Raw genomic sequence first — 18,247 nt, forward strand, 5'->3', positions numbered from 1 at the left:
AAAAGAAGAAAATTGAAATTTTAAGCCATTGTGCAGTGTTCAAACTGTGCAGTCATATATAAGGGTATTTTCAACACGTCCGCAGGAGTATATTTACTTATAGAGTTTTACTAATGAATGTATGTATATACAGGTATGCACGTCCGTAAGAGTATGCAGGAATGGTCGCTTGGCAAAATTATATACATCGGGGTGAGATATTTTTGCGAGAATAAAATGTGGAATTTGGAAATTTTCTTATTATTGCAATTTCACCATCATCATATAATATTTCCACGAGCTCCATTGCGGAGGAAAGGATCAATGGGTCTGTTGCACAAACGTGCCGCATAACAGATCTATAAAGCAAAATTTGTTTACTCCGTTCTGTTCCCTGCTTTTGCTGCCACGACCGCGGGGTTTTTCTCACAGCTTCTATTATATTTCATTTTCGATGCGACGGCGCCATGAGTCACCTTCGTTGACCCTGAAGACTTCAGTCTATTTTTACAGTTAACTAATTTATATAAGCTTTTAAGTCTCTAATAAAGCTTTTTCATAAGTTATTATACTAGTTTCTAGAAAGGCTTAGTAATATTTAATAACAATAAATTACTTTGGAACTCGAAAAGTACAGGGTAGCTGATGAAAGTCGCTACCAAAAAAAATTGAATAACTTTTTTTCTTTTTAAATTATCTGTTCCATTTTTGTTTTAATTTGCAAATTGATCTTTAAAATTTATTAAAATGGATAACTGGGACACGCAAACAAGAATTTGGATAGTCCGCCGCTATCACGCACTGGAGTCCGTAGTTTTGGTACAGAGAGAGTACAGGCGGATGTTTGGCGGCGATCCCCCGAGCAGATGGACCATAATGAGACTGGTGAATAATTTTGCTGAGCAAGGAACAGTCGCAAGAAGGCCTTATCATCGAAACCCACCAGTTCGGACGGAGGAAACGATCGCTGCTGTAGCTGCAGCTATACAAAGCAATCCAAGGGTTTCAACAAGAAGCTTATCTGCTCAACTTGGTGTCAGCCGACAGTCTTTGCAAACAATAATGCACAAAGATTTAGACTTATTTCCCTACAAAATTCAAATGGTTAACAAACTGAATACAGCAGACTTGCCGATTCGCTTGGAATTTTGCCAGAAGATCCTGCAAATGGTGGAAGAAGACCAAAACATGTTAAACTGCCTTTTCATGTCTGATGAGGCCCATTTCGATTTAAACGGCACTGTGAACAAACAAAATTGTCGAATATGGAGTACTTCTAACCCACTGATACTCCACGAGACGGAATTGCATCCTCTTCGCGTGACAGTGTGGTGTGCGGTTTCTTCACGCTGTATTGTCGGGCCTTATTTTTTTGAAGAAAATGGTCACACCGTTACGGTTACTGGAGACCGTTATTTGAAAATGCTGAAAGAATTTTTCTATCCAGAACTACGCCGAAAGAGAATTCCTTTCAACTCTGTGTGGTTTCAACAAGATGGGGCAACGTCTCACATAGCCCAGACTGTTATGACAGAGTTGCGACGAAAATTTCCCAATAAACTGATTTCGAGAAACTCCGAATTTCGTTGGCCCCCCAGGTCGCCTGACCTTACTGCACCTGACTTTTTCTTGTGGGGTTTATGTAAACAAGAAGTTTATAAAACAAAGCCAATAAATTTGGATGAACTAAAACAATCCATCCGGGCAACAATTGCGGCTATTCCTTTCGCAACTCTCAAAGCAGCAATGAACAATTTTTTAGTAAGATGCCGCACTTGTGTCAACGAGCATGGGGGGGCATTTAAATTCAATTATTTTTAAAACTAGTTAAGCTACATTTAATAAAATTTAATGACCTTCAACTTGAAAAAAAAATAAATGAATTCCATGCACTAAAAAAAAAAGTTATTTGAGTTTCTTAATGTAGCAAAATTCATCAGCCACCCTGTATGAACGAAACAATCAAGAATAAAGTGATAACCAAACATTGAATTATTGAGTAATAATCGATATTTGTAAAATATGTACTTAGCATTTTTAATTCTGCCAAGAATAAGCTGCCCATAAAAAAAAATTCCTTTTGGAGGCGGCGTAAAACTGAAGGTCCCAGCATTTTATGAACAACATCAAGACGCACACCTTTTCTATAATTAAAATATGAGATTAATATCATCAGCTTTAACAACCACGTTGTTAGTTCTTCCTTTTTTAAAGTCAATAACGAAGCAAAGCTAATGGGTCTGGGGGTGAACGAGGACAAAACGGAGTACCTTTTCTCATTAAACAAATGGTCGGCGCACTCGCGTGTCGGCCCCCACTTTACTGCTGACAGTTATATTATGATTTCGAGATTGTAAAAGACTTCCTTTATTTAGGAACCAGCCTTAACCGATTCCAATGTCATCCTTGAAATCCAACAGAGAATTTCTCTTGCCAGCAAGTGCTACTTTGGGCTAAGTAGACAATTAAGTAGTAAAGTCCTCTCTTGACGAACAAAACCTTGGATTGCTTGAGAGAAAGATTCTGCGTAAGATTTTTGGACCTTTGCACGTTGGCAACGGCGAATATCGCAGACGATGGAACGATGAGCTGTATGAGCTTTACGACGACATAGACATAGCGCAGCGAATAAAGATCCAGCGGCTACGTTAGCTAGCTCATGTTGTCCGAATAGATACAAAAGATCCGCTTTGAAATTATTCGATGCGGTACCAGCTGGTAGTAGCAGAGGAAAAGGAAGGCCTCCTCTGCGTTGGAACGATAAGATGGAGAAGGACTTGGCTTCACTTGGTGTCTCCAATTGGCGTCGGTCAGCACAAGAAAAAAACGACTGGCGTGCTTTGTTAAACTCGGCCAAAATTTATTAAGCGGTTATCGCGCCAATCAAGAAGGAGAAGAAAATTAAAATACTAACGGTTGTGGTACTAAATTTTTTACTAAAAAAAAAGCAGTCATATAACATAGAAGAGGAAGAAGAATATGCAATAAGTGTGTATAATTTTTCCGCTAATTGTAAGAATTCTTCTATCCCGCTAAAAGTCATGCACTTAACATCCGTAAGTCTTAGATTAGATTAGATTACTTCGAAGTTTGCAGTTCGACCTCCTGGTTTCTAGTTCTCTCAAATTATCTTATCCAGACCCAGTTCCCTTGTTAAACTCAAGATAGAGCTGGGTATGTTCCTTTCTTCTCCGCGCTATAGCATCACATTCAAGGAAAAGGTGCATTGAAGTCTCTTGGGATTGGTCGCAGAAATGTATACGGAGCATGTGAGTTCTACAATTACCCGTCGTGGACAGTTAAAAAAATTGTACAGACAAATTTTCCGCAGCTCTTCCATAAGATTCAAAACTGAGTATGCTATTGGTGTAGCACTTAATGCTAGATCCAAGATTCACACCCGTCTGAAATTAAGCTTCTAATGCCGGACCGTCCACAAATCTCCTTATAGTATTAAGGAGCTCGGAAGACATAAAATTCGACTAGCCTAACCGGCCTTAACCTGGAGCGCAGTACTAGTACTTTCACAAGAGTCAAGCCGGATCTTCATCCAAAATGATCATGATATGCGTTTGGTGGGACTGGGAGGGCGTGGTACATTGGAAAATGCTTGAAAAGAAAGCCACGTTCAACAAGGAGCTCTATCTTTGACACCAAACCTGACGATTTTTGGCGGAACAGCAACAACACATTGGTTTGAGATTTGGGATCTGAAAGAATCAGCTGGAAGGTGAACTATTGATTGAGGGCATGAATATACGTCTTCTTCTTTATGCCAATGATATTATTCTCCTGGCTGGTAACTCTTAGGTCATGCAATCTATGATTAATGACCTGGAGAAATACTTCGTTGAGTGGAATATGGAAGTAAGCCCAAATAATTTGGAGATCATGGCCTTTAGATGACGTGGACGACCTTCCAAGTCAGAAAAATGGTGGTATCTAGGTGAAGGAACTAAAGCCAGAATACAAATATCTTGCTGCTCGGCCAGCACACTATTTAAACGAAGAAGAAGACATGCAGCACTTCTTAGGAAGATGTCCGGTACTCAAGCTAAATGAAGCAGAAATAGTAGATATCATTTATGGCCACAATTGGAAAATCTTAACTTGTTTATATACTCAGCCTGTTTTTTTATTGATAAAACTAACAAGTATAGCACTTAGATAACGCTGCACTCAGGTTCCCTTTTTAATTTTCCTTAAATCTACCAGGATTGCGAAGAAATTTGATTAGCCACAAAGCCGAGGCGGTCACTTCTTAATATTTCACTGCCAAAGACCTCAAGCCTGCTTCGAGTGAAGGCTGGGCAGACGCACAGAAAGTGGTCCGCCGTCTCATCCTCCTCTCCACATGCCTGCCAGAGTGCACTATGTGAGATGCCTACCTTTTCTTTGACCGAAGTTGCCCGTCATGTGGCCAACCAACTGCCTACAGACCCTTACGTTACTTAGTGATAGAAAGGTCTGCGATAGTCGTTCGGGCAAGACAGATAACAGCAGTTTTTTCCATCTGCAGCCTCTCTCAATTTGCCAAGCTCGCAGTAAGCTGAAGTAACCCGTTTGCTAACCGTAGCTTTGACGACAGCAGATGGTAGTAGCAGAACGGAAGAAGTTGGCCCCAGAGCTCATCCTAGCTAAAGAGTGAGAGGTCTCGTTACCCGCGAAATCCACGAGTCCCGGGACCCATGTCAGCCTTACGCTATGCAGAATTTCTCATTAATTTTTGAGCTGTGACAAACAACATTGTTGTTGCCACAAATTTGTCATATATATATATATAATTGGCGGTTACATCCTTTTTGGCTGTTTGGCCGAGCTCCTCCTTTTATTTGTGGTGTGCGTCTTGCTGTTTTTCCACAAATGGAGGGACCTACAGTTTCAAGCCGACTCCGAACGGCAGATATTTTTATGAGGAGCTTTTTCATGGCAGAAATACACTCGGAGATTTGCCATTGCTTGCCGAGGGGCGATAGCTATTAGAAAAAACTTTTTTTAATTTTGCTGGTTCACCGAGATTCGAACCTATGTTCTCTCCGAATGGTAGTCACGCACCAACCCGCTCGGATACGGCGGCCGCGGCTTGTCATTTACTAATTTATTTATTTAATTGAATTATTGTATCATACAATAATAATTTTTTAATATTTGAATATTTACGAATAAATAAAAAAATACTACTACCTTAGCACTAAGACTTAATGACATGTTTTGATAATTTATTTGCTTCTTAGTCAGTCAAACTGACTCGAAACACTTTGATTTTTGACAATTTTTTTTAGAGCTGTGTGCTTTTATCAAATAATAGTTGTAATGAGGAAATGATCTGAAAGCAAATGCTTAAAATGAACTTCAGCTTGAATGCAAATGGAGTCACTAACATCGCGTTGGCATAATTTGAAAAAGTACTTTTAACACAACATGAAAACACTCGCCAAATAATAGGGTAAAAAGCATTTCTGTTGGTTGTAAAGCGGTGGCGCTTCTGCGGCTCCGACTGCATTAGCAGTTCTACCCTACTCTAGACATTCTATTCTGCTGAAGTTTGAAATGCTAGCAGCAATTTTATTGTGTGTGCCCGCCACTCGCGATTCACATACACATATGAAGATGGTTTATATATACATATTTATATTATATAGAATAGTATGGGAGTCTTACCACAACTCTCTTCATTTCCGTTTCGAGTTGTTTGCACTTTACTTTCTTCACCACAGTTTTTTACGCTTTACCACCTACATTCAAAAAGATTTCTAAAATTTCAAAAACCTTATTTTTTTTTGTTGCCATCCATTCTTATTTCACGATATTTTTTATTTTCCTTTTCGTACAGTAAATAGTGTCTGTTATGTGCAAAAAGGAAAATTTTTAGCAGCACTCGTTTATTTACTGCAAATCTAGTACTATCTGAAAGCGAGCACACACACGCAAGTGCGCACACTAGGAATATTTTCAAATGCATCACTTCTCCAACGTCTTGGAAGTGCAAGCAAAAACAATATTCCATGTTTATGTGTACGGCTACCACACACTTTTGTGCGCAAAGTAGTTTTCATTGAAATGCATCAGCACGCACAAAATAAAGTTCATCTTCCGCTGGTGTTGTGTCATGCATTTGTGTAAATATGCATATGAGAGCGAATGCATGTATGCCCCTATGTTTATGGTCTGCGTGTTCTAATACTCACACATTCACTCACTCATAGTCACACATGCATATACATAAGTGAGTGTTTAATGCAAGTATTTGCTTTTAGCAAACGTCGAATTTCGTATTGCGGTAGCGACGTGAAGTTAATATTTTACGCAATGCATTGTTATGGCCTTTCTGTTGTGTCTGCGCCTGCATTCATGGGAGTAAACTGTGTGCAGTAGGGAATGCGATTGTCTCCGAAAAGAACCAGTTATCAATTGAATTGCTAAGAAATAGCTTAGAATTTTGATTTCTTTCACAAAACTCGGAAAAAGCCGTACCGACTCATCCTGCTGTGCAAATTTCTGAGTTTCTTTTATTTATTTTTCTAATTAATTTAATTAATTTTTTTTCTGTTTTTTGTGACAAATATTTTCGACTGCTTTTAAAACGCACGCCACATATAGAATGAAGATTTTGGTTCAACACCCAATAGAAGTGTAAGTGCCAATTATTGTTTTTTTATTGCTACACTTTTATTTCTAAATTTACTTGGCATTTCTCAGTGTTAGGACTCTTTTAGGACTCTTGTCTGGGTCCCTTAATACAATTTTTGAGAATTCTTGACTCCATTACAAAATTATTTCTGGCTTCGAACTATACCTAACATTGAAAGACTGATGACGACATAGCAGAACCGGGGCTCCATTGGCACCACTTCCAGCAGATGGGCGAAATGTAGGCGGGTCGCGAACCACCTGGCGCCGTTCAAAGGAGGCTGAAACGAGGTCATTGTTTCGCACATATCCTATTGCGGAGACTCTAATAGTTCAGATATTATCTTTCCAAAAGAAAATCGTTTGTACAAATTGAGTACACTAAATCTCAAGTTTTTGTAGCCTCCACGGGTATCCACAGAGGATTACTCTTGACCATATTTTATTTGAAATTTTATTAATGACATTGGGGTCTGTCTCCACCACTATAATATATATAATACGTCTAGGCTCCCTTGCCGATAAACGTATCCTTTGTTTTTGATGTTATTTGTCATTTTGTTGTTCTTGAACATATTATCTTCAATGTTCCTCATATTACTCAATGCTTTTACCATCCATTTAGTTTCAAAACAGTCAAACGAAACTATTATTACTTGGCCCCTAATACGATGGCTCTTACTGAGTTAAATACATAGTATGAATACGACCTGGACCAATAAAACTTAGGATGTTTAGAAATACTTTGAGAGTAGCGCCACCTAGCTGGTCCAGGAAATATATTTGCCTTAGCTGAAGCAAAATGTAATTACTGTATTCTTTTCACTTTGTTGCGACAATAAAGTGTAAAGGGTGATCAGATTGGAAGTACTTTCTCCAATAGAGCCTTTTTGGCACATCACGCGTGACCATTGTCTTTTTTCAGTATTCACTGACATTTCAACATGGAACGACTTACGCCTCATCAACGTTTACAAATCGCAAAGTTGTATTACGAAAATCGACACTCTATGTAAATTAATTAAACATTCTTGGCTTAACAGATATGTCAATAAGCAAAACTTCCGCAATTGGACTGAAGAGCAACATTTGGTTTCAACAAGATGGCGCTACTTGTCATACAGCCCCCTGCGTCGTCATTTCGCTGAGCAATTTATCTCTCATCTCAGACCAGTGGATTGAGCAACAAGATCGTGTGATACCGCACTTTCGGACTTTTATTTGTGAGGTTATGTAAAGTCTAAACACTTTGTCAATATTACAAAAGTTATTCACGAATTTTTTTGTGGGGAGAAATGCACTTTTTATGGCAGAAATACACTCGAAGGTTTGCCATTACCTGCCAAGAGACGACCGCTATTAGAAAAAATATTTTCTATTCTTTTGGGTTTCGTGCACAGAGATTCGGGTCCCGAACCAACTCGTTCGTCTACGGCTGCCGCCAAGGGCACTTACACATCCGAATTTATTATTTTCATTATTTGATAGGGATTCTAAAGACTTGTCATCTTGGAAGAATGCATTAATATTAAAACTTTTCTCTCTTAAATTTCGACTTCCAGCAAATCATTGCGTGCTCATCCAAAAGCAAACATCTACTGATTTACTGCACTTGTTTTGTATATCTAAATTTTCGCTTTATTTACTCTTGTCCGAAATGGTCTAGTCCTACATTAGTTTGGAGCTTTTGCCATTCACTACAGGATATTTCCAGATGTGCATACATGCAAATAAATGCACACATACATACAAATTGGAATGACAAAAATGCGCACTCTTTCTCTAGGCGTCATAAATCTTCTTTCAATAACTGTAATTTAGCTTGGTGTGAAAATTGTATCACGTCTGTATGCCACTATTGCATTTTATATTTGATTCGCCTCGTTTTGATTGTGTGTGTGTGCATTTTAAAATGAAATTTTTTATTGTTATTTGCATTTTTTTCTCATCGCATAGCTTTTGAGGTTTTCAGATGTTAAGAGTTATGATGGAAAATATAAAATATAAATTCAAAGTTCCAGCCACATTGTTTGAATTATCTTCTAAAGGCATTTAAAACAGGTGAAATGTGCATCAAATTTTCTTAAAATTTCTCTACATGTTTTATGGTGTAATTTTTATAGACTTATGAGTATACGTAACTTAACAAACTTAAGAGCAACTTGCGAAATGGAAAATACAATATGTTATGGGTTGGGGAATAAGTTCATAGCGTTTTTATATTTTCTTTTATTTTACAACGATTTGTTTGCTGTTTGGCAAAGGTTAAGTATTCATCTGATAGAACTGTTTCTGCTCTACGAAAGTACGTTAATTGTATTTTTGAATTATTTAAGTATTAGCTTCGAGGCTTAGAAATGGAATACCCAAGAGGCAAAAACCAATATTTTCGACACCTGCTTTTCTTTGCTTTTCATCGAGGTTAAAAAGCTGCCGAAGCCGTCCGGGACATTTGCGACGTATTATATACGGCAAAGGTGTCTTAAGCGAGTCTACATCACGGAAATGGTTGGCAAAGTCCAAAATGGCGACTTTGACGTCGATGACACGTCTCGCAATGGAAACTTTTGAAGAAGAACAGTCGTCAAACCAGTGAGTTGGCGGAAGAAATGATTGCGATCATAAAGCAATTCTCAATCACCTCCATTCAATCGGATCTACCGAAAAATTGGGAGCCTGGGTGCCTCAAGAGTTCAACGAAAGGAATAAAGAAAGTCACCATCAAAGTGCTTCTCAGCATCTCGCCCGCCATCGAGCAACACGCAGTCATAAACAGCGCTTTTTGTACCGAATCGTCAGAGGAGATGAGAAGTGATGGATATCCGTCAATATGAAGCAAAAAGAGCTCGAATAGGAGGTCCTTCAGCATCCGTCGTATTCTCTGGACCTTGCGCCAACCGATTATCATCTTTTCCGCTCCCTGTCGAGCCATATGAAGGGCTACCTTCGATAACAAAGAGGTGCTTAAAAACTGGCTCAACAACTTCTTTGACGCCCGAGATTTGGGAAATGGTTGTAAACAACAACGGCGAATATATAATTGATTAACGTATTGATATAATTACTATTGTTTGTTTAAATAAAATTCTTCGATAAAAACGCTTCCAACTTATTCAGTCGTTGTTCAGACGGAAACGAAATGCGTTAGTCAGCCCACCAGCTGATTCTCTCAAATTCATTGAGAGCCGGCTAACGGTCTGGATATTGGCCGCATCTGTAAAAATCTTTTCACCAAAGCTTCGAAGTCACGTATGAGTACTGAATCTTTTAGTGCTTTCTTTTCTCGCAATAAAGTCGCATTTACGCCGCCCTTCTCCAGAGGTGTAAAATTTTCGTTTTCTTTTCTTAAACTGTTACACTCTGACCAGTCTAGTGGAACAAATTTTCTGAGCTCTACCAAGTGTGGGCAGTAAGCCTTTTTCAGCTGATTTTTTGCTTATCTGTGTACGCAAGTGCGTGAAAATAGTTGTACGGAAACTTTAATTGTTACGAAAATTTAAAGCAAATCGTTCTATGATATTTTATTACGCTCAATACATACACATATATATTATATTGTATTTGATCATATAAAATCTACAATTTGTGGAAGTGCTGAATTATTTGTATTCTATTCTTATAAGAACTAGGAAACATTTTTACAGAGCAAATGACAATACTTTCGTATTGGCGATAAAAAATGCGGTGACATTATTTTCGAGAAACTCTGTGTTTTTAACTGTAGGTCGGTCACGCCAAAGAATCACCATTCAATAGAGTTCAGTTACGAGATACCACTGACTGGCACTTAAACAGTATTAGCAAAATATTATACCTCCCTTGGGCACCCGGGTCTGGGCAGACCTTTCGACTTTGGACGTAAATTTAAGGGGACGGATACCTGTAAACGGCCATATTTTCCCTGATTTTCATTAAAATTATTTAAAATGAAGAAGTCAATATTTTTTTTTTCAAAATTGGCATACAGTTTATTTATACATTAAAATATTGGGTAGTTAAAAAAGTCTTTTCGTATTTTGTCAGTAGATGTCGTTGGAGTCATCTATCTTGAGTGCTACCAATCACATTGCGTCATATCATATGGTGTTAGAAAGGTGACATAAGCTTCATTTAATACAAAACAAATTAAATTCGGAGAAGTTGAAAAAAGTTATAGCTGTTCAAAAATGAATGAAAATAATGAAGAAATTCGCTATGGTTTGCAATTTTTGTATAAAAAAGGGAAGAATGCCACGCAAGCCACCAATGAAATTTGTGAAGTTTACGGAGACGATGCTGTATCAGTTCGTGTAGCACAACAATGCCGTTATCGCTTCCGTTCTGGAAATTTCGATGTGAAAGATGCACCTTGCTCCGGTCGACCTATCGTTGAAAAAGTCTATGAAATTATGGAAAAGATTGATCAGGACCGTCACATAAGCTGCTATGACATCGCCAAGGCACTAAACATTAACCATCAAACGGTTTTGAACCATTTAAAAAAGACTGGTTACAAAAAGAAGCTCGATGTTTGGGTACCACATGAATTGTCTGTGAAAAATTTAATGGACCGAATTAACATCTGCGATTCGGGTATTTCTGGAATGGTAACAGGAGACGAAAAGTGGGTCAAATACGACAATAATTTGCGAAAAAGATCATGGTGCAAGGGTGGTGATGCTCAACAAATGGTCGCAAAGCCAGGATTGACGCCTCGATTGGTTATGCTGTGTGTTTGGTGGGATTGGAAAGGAATCATCCACTATGAGCTGCTCCAGCCTGCGTGAACGATTGATTCTACACTTTGCTGCCAACAACTGATGAGATTGAAAACGGCCAGAACTGATCCACAGAAAGGGCGTCGTCTTTCATCAGGACAACGCTAGGCCACACACATCTTTGATGACTCGGCAAAAACTGGGAGAGCTTGGCTGGGAAGTTTTGATGCATCCACCATATAGCCCTGACCTTGCACCATCGGACTACCATTTGTTTCGGTCAATGCAGAACTCCTTTAATGGAGTAAAGTTGGCTTCAAGAGAAGCCTGTGAAAATTACTTGTCGCAGTTTTTCTCCGAAAAACCACAAAAGTTTTACACTGATGGAAGAATGTCTCTAGAAGAAAAATGGCAAAAGGTGGTCGACCAAAATGGTACATATTTGGTTTAATAAAGTTCATTATAAATATAAAAAAAATGAGTTGAAGTTTGATTAGAAATACGAAAAGACTTTTTCGACTACCCAATAATATAAAAATGTTTTTTTAATTTAAATCATTTAAAATGGCAGATGTACACTCAATTCTTCGAGGAAGGACGCAGGACCATTTAGAAAGAATCCTCGAACAGGACAACTAAAAATTAAAAAAAATGTGTTCAACGGAAGGTTAAGGGGGATGCATTATAGAATTCTGTTCCAAGAATGATTCTTTTGTTTTTTTGTTGTTTGTTTTGTTTTTACTTTTTTCTATAATTTTCTGATTTCGAATCATTGGTTTGTGGAATTTCAGTCTTTCGACATAATTTTTTCTGCGTTAGATTCAGTGACAAGACTGAACATTTTCCATCTCCATTTAGCATCTCGCTTCACATGTCCGCATTTCTCAAATGGCTAATGAATTTTAAGCGAAAATTACCTGCATACTACAACTAACTATGATAGTTGCGTCAAGCTCATTCACTGTCTTAAACAGCCTACCGAGCCTGAAGTCAATGTCTAAATAATTTTGAAAAAAAGATAGTTAGATGCATCAAAGTGCATTAAATGACTGCAGAAACTATAAAGACCAAATCGGTAATATTACCGCTCTCCTCTGTTCTTTGGTCACCTTTTTCCTCAGCTGATCAAAGTTAAATTTTCGACACAGAGCTTACAGCTCTTATATCCGCAAAGGGTAGGTGTAGGGTATATCTAGTCATTCTTAACACACCATTGCTTATGCATGGAAATTTAATACTATTTTCTTTAAAGACCAGAAGGCTGCTTGATAGTTCATTGTTTCACAAGTTGTAAAACTTAAAAGCATCCCAAAAACAAGCAAAAGAATTAGTAAGATGCCCGTTGTTTGCTTCGCCGTTAGAACATTTCTTAATTTTGATGTTCGGATATTAACAACTATAGCAATTTTCTTATTTTTTTATCTCAAACTATACTGAGAGTCTCTAAGGAATGCATTAATTTGTTCCTCAAAGATTTTATAAAAAAAAAACCGAAAAAAATATATAAATAACCAATATTTGCCACTGCTAAAAAATGAGGACAGTAAAAGTATTAATATGTGTCATCGGCTACCCGAATAATCCCACAAATGGTAAAATAAGAAAATAAAAGATATGTATGTACCTTTAAAGTACAAAAATTGCATGCACATAATCGTAGCTAAGGGTATTGGGGACGATAAAGTAGAAGAGTAAAATAAAGAGCACAGAACGAAATGGTGTCACAATGCAGGCAAATGGGAAATCATTGAGTAGTCGATTGGATGGCTTGGACAACTGACCGAACTGGTGAAGTGCACCACAAGCGCCACCAGGGAGCTTAAAGCGTCAGAGTTCTGCCATCAGCAAAGATGAATGCAGAAATTAAATGAAACATACATACACACACAAAACAGAAATACAGCCCCCCCTGGCCCACACACACATAGAGGATTTTCACTGAAGGTGGAAAAGCACAGAAAACGGAGAAAAGTAAACGAAGAAGTGGAGCACGGCCATCCAACGTTTCCAAGGCGCAGATGAAAAGTGAGTACGAGCACTGGACATCGAACAAACGCACAAACTAAACTGTTGACACACGCAAATGAATATTGTGGCGCTGTAGAAAAATCAATGCGTTCTGAGCCGTTGCATAACTGCCTAGTGAATTCAGTACTAAATTTGGCAAAATATAGTCGCCCTTTTTCATGTTTTTTCCTAGAACTAGTGGATTTTACAAGGCAATGTTTTAGGGAAGATTTGCATGAAACTAACTTCGATAAGTTAATTAGAGCACGCCGCCATTATGAGTTAGTCATAGCCAAGTTTTTTTATATCTATGTAGTATTTTCCATCAGATCCCATAGAAGCAAGTAGTGAGGTGCTAAATTCAGGCCAGATCGAACTCTTTGGAGCCGCGAACAATTCAGTAAAATTTAATATGGTCTAGAGAGGTAAAAATATTATTAAAATATTATTTCTCATTGTTTGATTTCAAAGTTAGTATCAGTTCAGACTTGTGTATGTATGTATGTATATATATAACTGGCGCGTACACCCTTTTTAGGTGTTTGTTCCACAAAAATGGAGGGGCCTACAGTTTCAAGCCGACTCCGAACGGCAGATATTTTTTATGAGGAGCTTTTTCATGGCAGAAATACACTCGGAGGCTTGCCATTACCTGCTGAGCGGCGACCGCTATAAGAAAAATGGTTTTCTTAATTTTGGTGTTTCACCGAGATTCGAACCTACGTTCTTTCTGTGAGTTCCGAATGGTAGCCACGCACCAACCCATTCAGCTACGGCGGCTGCTATATATTTTGCTAAAATTGGTATGTATCTTTTGTATTTTGCGCTCAATAATGAAAAATAAGGAAAATAATAAAGTGAATGGTTTCAGTATTTTTCAAAATATTTTCTTTCTGGGTTCGCTTGAACCAATTTTCAAAGCACCTATGCCCTTCAGATGTGAATACTTCCAATATGAGCTATTTAAAGGCTTCAACAGGTTCTTCGGGAGTCGAAAGACGTTGACCTCGCATTTTATTTTTGCTGTTCGAGAACAAAAAGAAAACATTAGTTGCCAAATCAGGGTTGTAAGGCGAATGACTCACTAATTCGATCTTTTGAGTACTCAAAAACTCTCTTGTGTGAGCCGATACCTAAGAGCTTGCATTGCTTTGATAGAGGAGAATTCTTATTCTACGGTTGGTTTAATTCTTTAATTCTCCGAAAACTTTTTGGCAAAAAAATGGTATTGCATCATTTAGTAGTGGCTGTTTCTCTAGTGGTATCGGCCGCCGTAGCCGAATAGGTTGGTGTGACTACCATTCGGTATACAGAGAGAACTCAGGTGCGAAACTCGGCTTAGAACTGTAGACCTCTCCATTTGTGGAACAACATCAAGATACACGCCACAAATAGGAGGACGAGCTCCGCCAAACACCCAAGAAGGGTGTGTCCGCACATTATATATGCATATATGATCAAATTTTCCGAAAACAGGCGTGTCCATTTGTTTTGAAGTGCTTCTTCCGCGAACAACGCCAAATCGAAGTAAGTTGATCAATGCATTCCTGTCTTCTGTCTCGAAACTCGTAATAAATCATCAGATGAAAAAAATAAGTTCGTAAGTGAAAACGTTCTATGTAAGTTGATGCTAAAAACTACTTAACTCTTTGATAAAAATTTCATATTGTAGCTCATCTCACGAAGTATTCTAAAGACGCAAAATATAAAAGGTAACCCTTACAAAGTTTGGTTCCGTCTGAACTTCGGCAATTTTTGATTTTTAATAGAAACGTACCTTACATCAAGGATCAAGGACAATGTCCTGGACGATTTTCGCATAAATATCTAAAATTTTCCTGAGTTATATCTCGTAACATCAGGTGAACGGACGGAAGTTTATGCCTAACACATAAAAAGTGTTTGGACTTTCGTCCGATCTAAATACCATTCCAGTCGGATTTAAAAGAGGCGCGGAACACCATGTGTATCAAGCTTAGAAGAGTTTTATAAAGTTGTTATCGAGATATACGCATTTATCCAACAACGGGTGTGGCAACGCGCATCTTTTAAAAAATTTTACTTGCGTGATATTATTTTTCGTGGTCCACGATTTGCACCAAATTTGGATCACTTCATTGGCTTTCGGTCTCCAGCGTTCCTAATTGCCTGACCGCCACTGTAACTTCTTCATCTACATATCTACAATTTTCGCGCAAATGTAAAATTGCAATTCTTACTTTAACGGGTTGCGCCCTCGGGATTGGTAAATGCTACGTTTGTAACTGCAAACGCCTCAGTAGTGTAGCGGCAATGGCCTTCGTAGAAAAATTGGAAAATTGCATAATAACCACTGAAGAAGGCACATAAATCACTGCGCGTGTGTAGATTTTATACCGAGACAGAAGTGTGAAATGGAGCTGGCGGAATGCCAAGCAGACGACATTGTCGGTACCCGAGTTTGTTAGTTAAACACTTGGTAACTGCTGGGCGAAAAAATCTAAATTAAACTATGGCTAGCGGTACACATATATATGTATATACCTGGTCACAACTAGCCTCGAAGGAGAAGCAAAAAATGGGCAGAGAAGGTGCGAAAGCTACTGAAGGCAAAACAAAGTAAACATTCAATGCATGTATGTATGGGGGTATGTGTGCGCGTGAATGATGGCACGTGCATAGCTTGGGCTCAGATCTATAATTACTGTGATTTACAAGAATTTTGTTTTTGAAATTAGAAAACGCACGCATACGCTAGTTATACACTTTTTCTACTACATGCATATGTATTTACATATTTATTAATGCATTTATTTATGGGATTTGCTATACTTTTTTCACATATATTCGCAATACTATGTAATACTCTCACCACCTTCTCCACCATACCATTATTTTTCCGAACCACAAACATCTAAGCATTGTTGACGTCTCTGATTTTGTTTGTTACAAATAATAAATTGGCAACTAACGCAGTCGCATATTATTGTAAATAAATCACTGAGTTTCAGCATTTTCCAAAAAAAAAAACTACCTACGATATTACCAAACACATACGAGCACAATGAAAACGAGACCCACAAAAAATTTGAAAATAAATCATAGGAAATTTGTTGTGTAAGCTATTTTGCAACAGCACAATTAAGCTTCTAGAAGCCCTAACTCATTTATTCGATGTAATTATATTCAATCCACCTGTCACTAATGTTCTTGATGATGTCGATGTCGAAAATGTATGGTGGTAACTTACAAAACTGAGCAAAGCGATAATTAGGCGCACAGGAAATATGATTCCATAGTGAAAATTTATCTAAGAATCTGTCATAAATTGAAGTTTTATGTCCAGTTGCCAAAAAGTAGAAAGCCACTAAGCCCTGTAATCAGAATACAAACTTTCTTTTGGGTCGAATTGTGGAAAATCGGACACCCTACAGATATAAAATTATTATTAAACCCTATAATTAAAGGCTGATAAACATTCTGTCAGGCTTTTTCGAAGCATATGAGTCAGAAATGTCACAAAATAACATGCAATTATCATTGCAGTCATGGCTTAGACCTAAACACAGCTTACTCCCTTCTTGGAGTTTCACAAATGGAGAAACAGAAACCTCCAGTTTTAAGTCGACTCCTAACGGCAAATGTGTTTTATGAGGAGCTTTTTGATGGCAGAAATAAACTCAGAGGCTTACCATTGCCTGCCGAGGGGCAGCCGCTTTTGGAAAAAACTGTTTCTATAATTTTAGGGTTTTATGCACGCAGGTTCGAACCTATGCACTCTTGAATGTTAGTCACACATCAACCTATTCGGCTACGGTTGCCGCCATCCTACTGATCTACATCCAGTTTGAAAATAATTGATGACATTAGGATATAAATTGATTATAGGCGGCTTCGATTCGCCGCTCCAATTGCATATCAGGGCCCCGGGGGAAAATTACAAATGCGGGCCCTTTCCAATTATGTCTAATTCATATAAAAACGTATAATATCGAGTCCGGGCACCTCTGAGAACTCTAGGCCCGGTGTAAAAAATCTCTCCCTCACATCTGCAGAGTTGCTTTTTTTGGATATAAAAAGGCACTAAAATACCAATTTAAAGAAAAGAAAATACCAAATGTTTATTGAATTATTTAAATAACTTTGTATACGCGACAAATTGTGTTTACTTTTTGCATTTTTCTGATATAAATGTGCTATGGTTGCCGGGTTCTCCACAAAGGTGCGTTGTCAGAGCTTTTTCGAGTTGAGAGTGGAGCACGACAAGGGTGTATCCTCTCCCCAATTATTTTTCTTTTGGTTATTGAAGATATCATTTCCTCTACTTTTCCTGTTGGTGATCGGAGTGGCATTCAATGGAACCTTGATAACACCAGGTTGAGATACCTGGCCTATGGCGATGACATCTGCTTACTGTGACTCAAGCTTTCTGATCTTAAGGTTATGACAACGTCCGTGCAGCAGCGTCTTTGTTCGACTGGACTTAAAATCAACGTCAATAAAATTAAATCTTTGTATCTCAACAGTACCACCCCTGAATCAATGGACGTCGATGGGCAGCAGTTCTGTAGCGTGGAGAAGTTTTACTACCTCGGGAGTATTGCCGACTCAAGTGGAGGCTCTGCACAGAAGTTGAACAAAGAGTATGCAAAGCGAAGTCTGCATTTGGTATTCTCGCGCGTCTATGGCAGAACAACTACATAAGCGTCGGTACCAAACTGAAAATATTCAATGCCTGCGTTAAGTCTGTGTTCCTATATGGGTGCACTACTTGGAAGGTTACAGTGACAATCATAAAACACCTTAAAATTTTCATCAATCGCTACCTCCAACGCATGCTACGAATCTTCTGGCCCCGTAAAATAAGCAACTCCGAGTCTACTCAGGTCTAGCCAGACCTTTTTCGACTTTGGACGTGAATTTACCATAGCTAACGACTTGATCTTCCTAAAATT

The sequence above is a fragment of the Anastrepha obliqua genome, chromosome 3 (assembly GCF_027943255.1).
Source record: "Anastrepha obliqua isolate idAnaObli1 chromosome 3, idAnaObli1_1.0, whole genome shotgun sequence".
Classification (NCBI taxonomy): Eukaryota; Metazoa; Arthropoda; class Insecta; order Diptera; family Tephritidae; genus Anastrepha; species Anastrepha obliqua.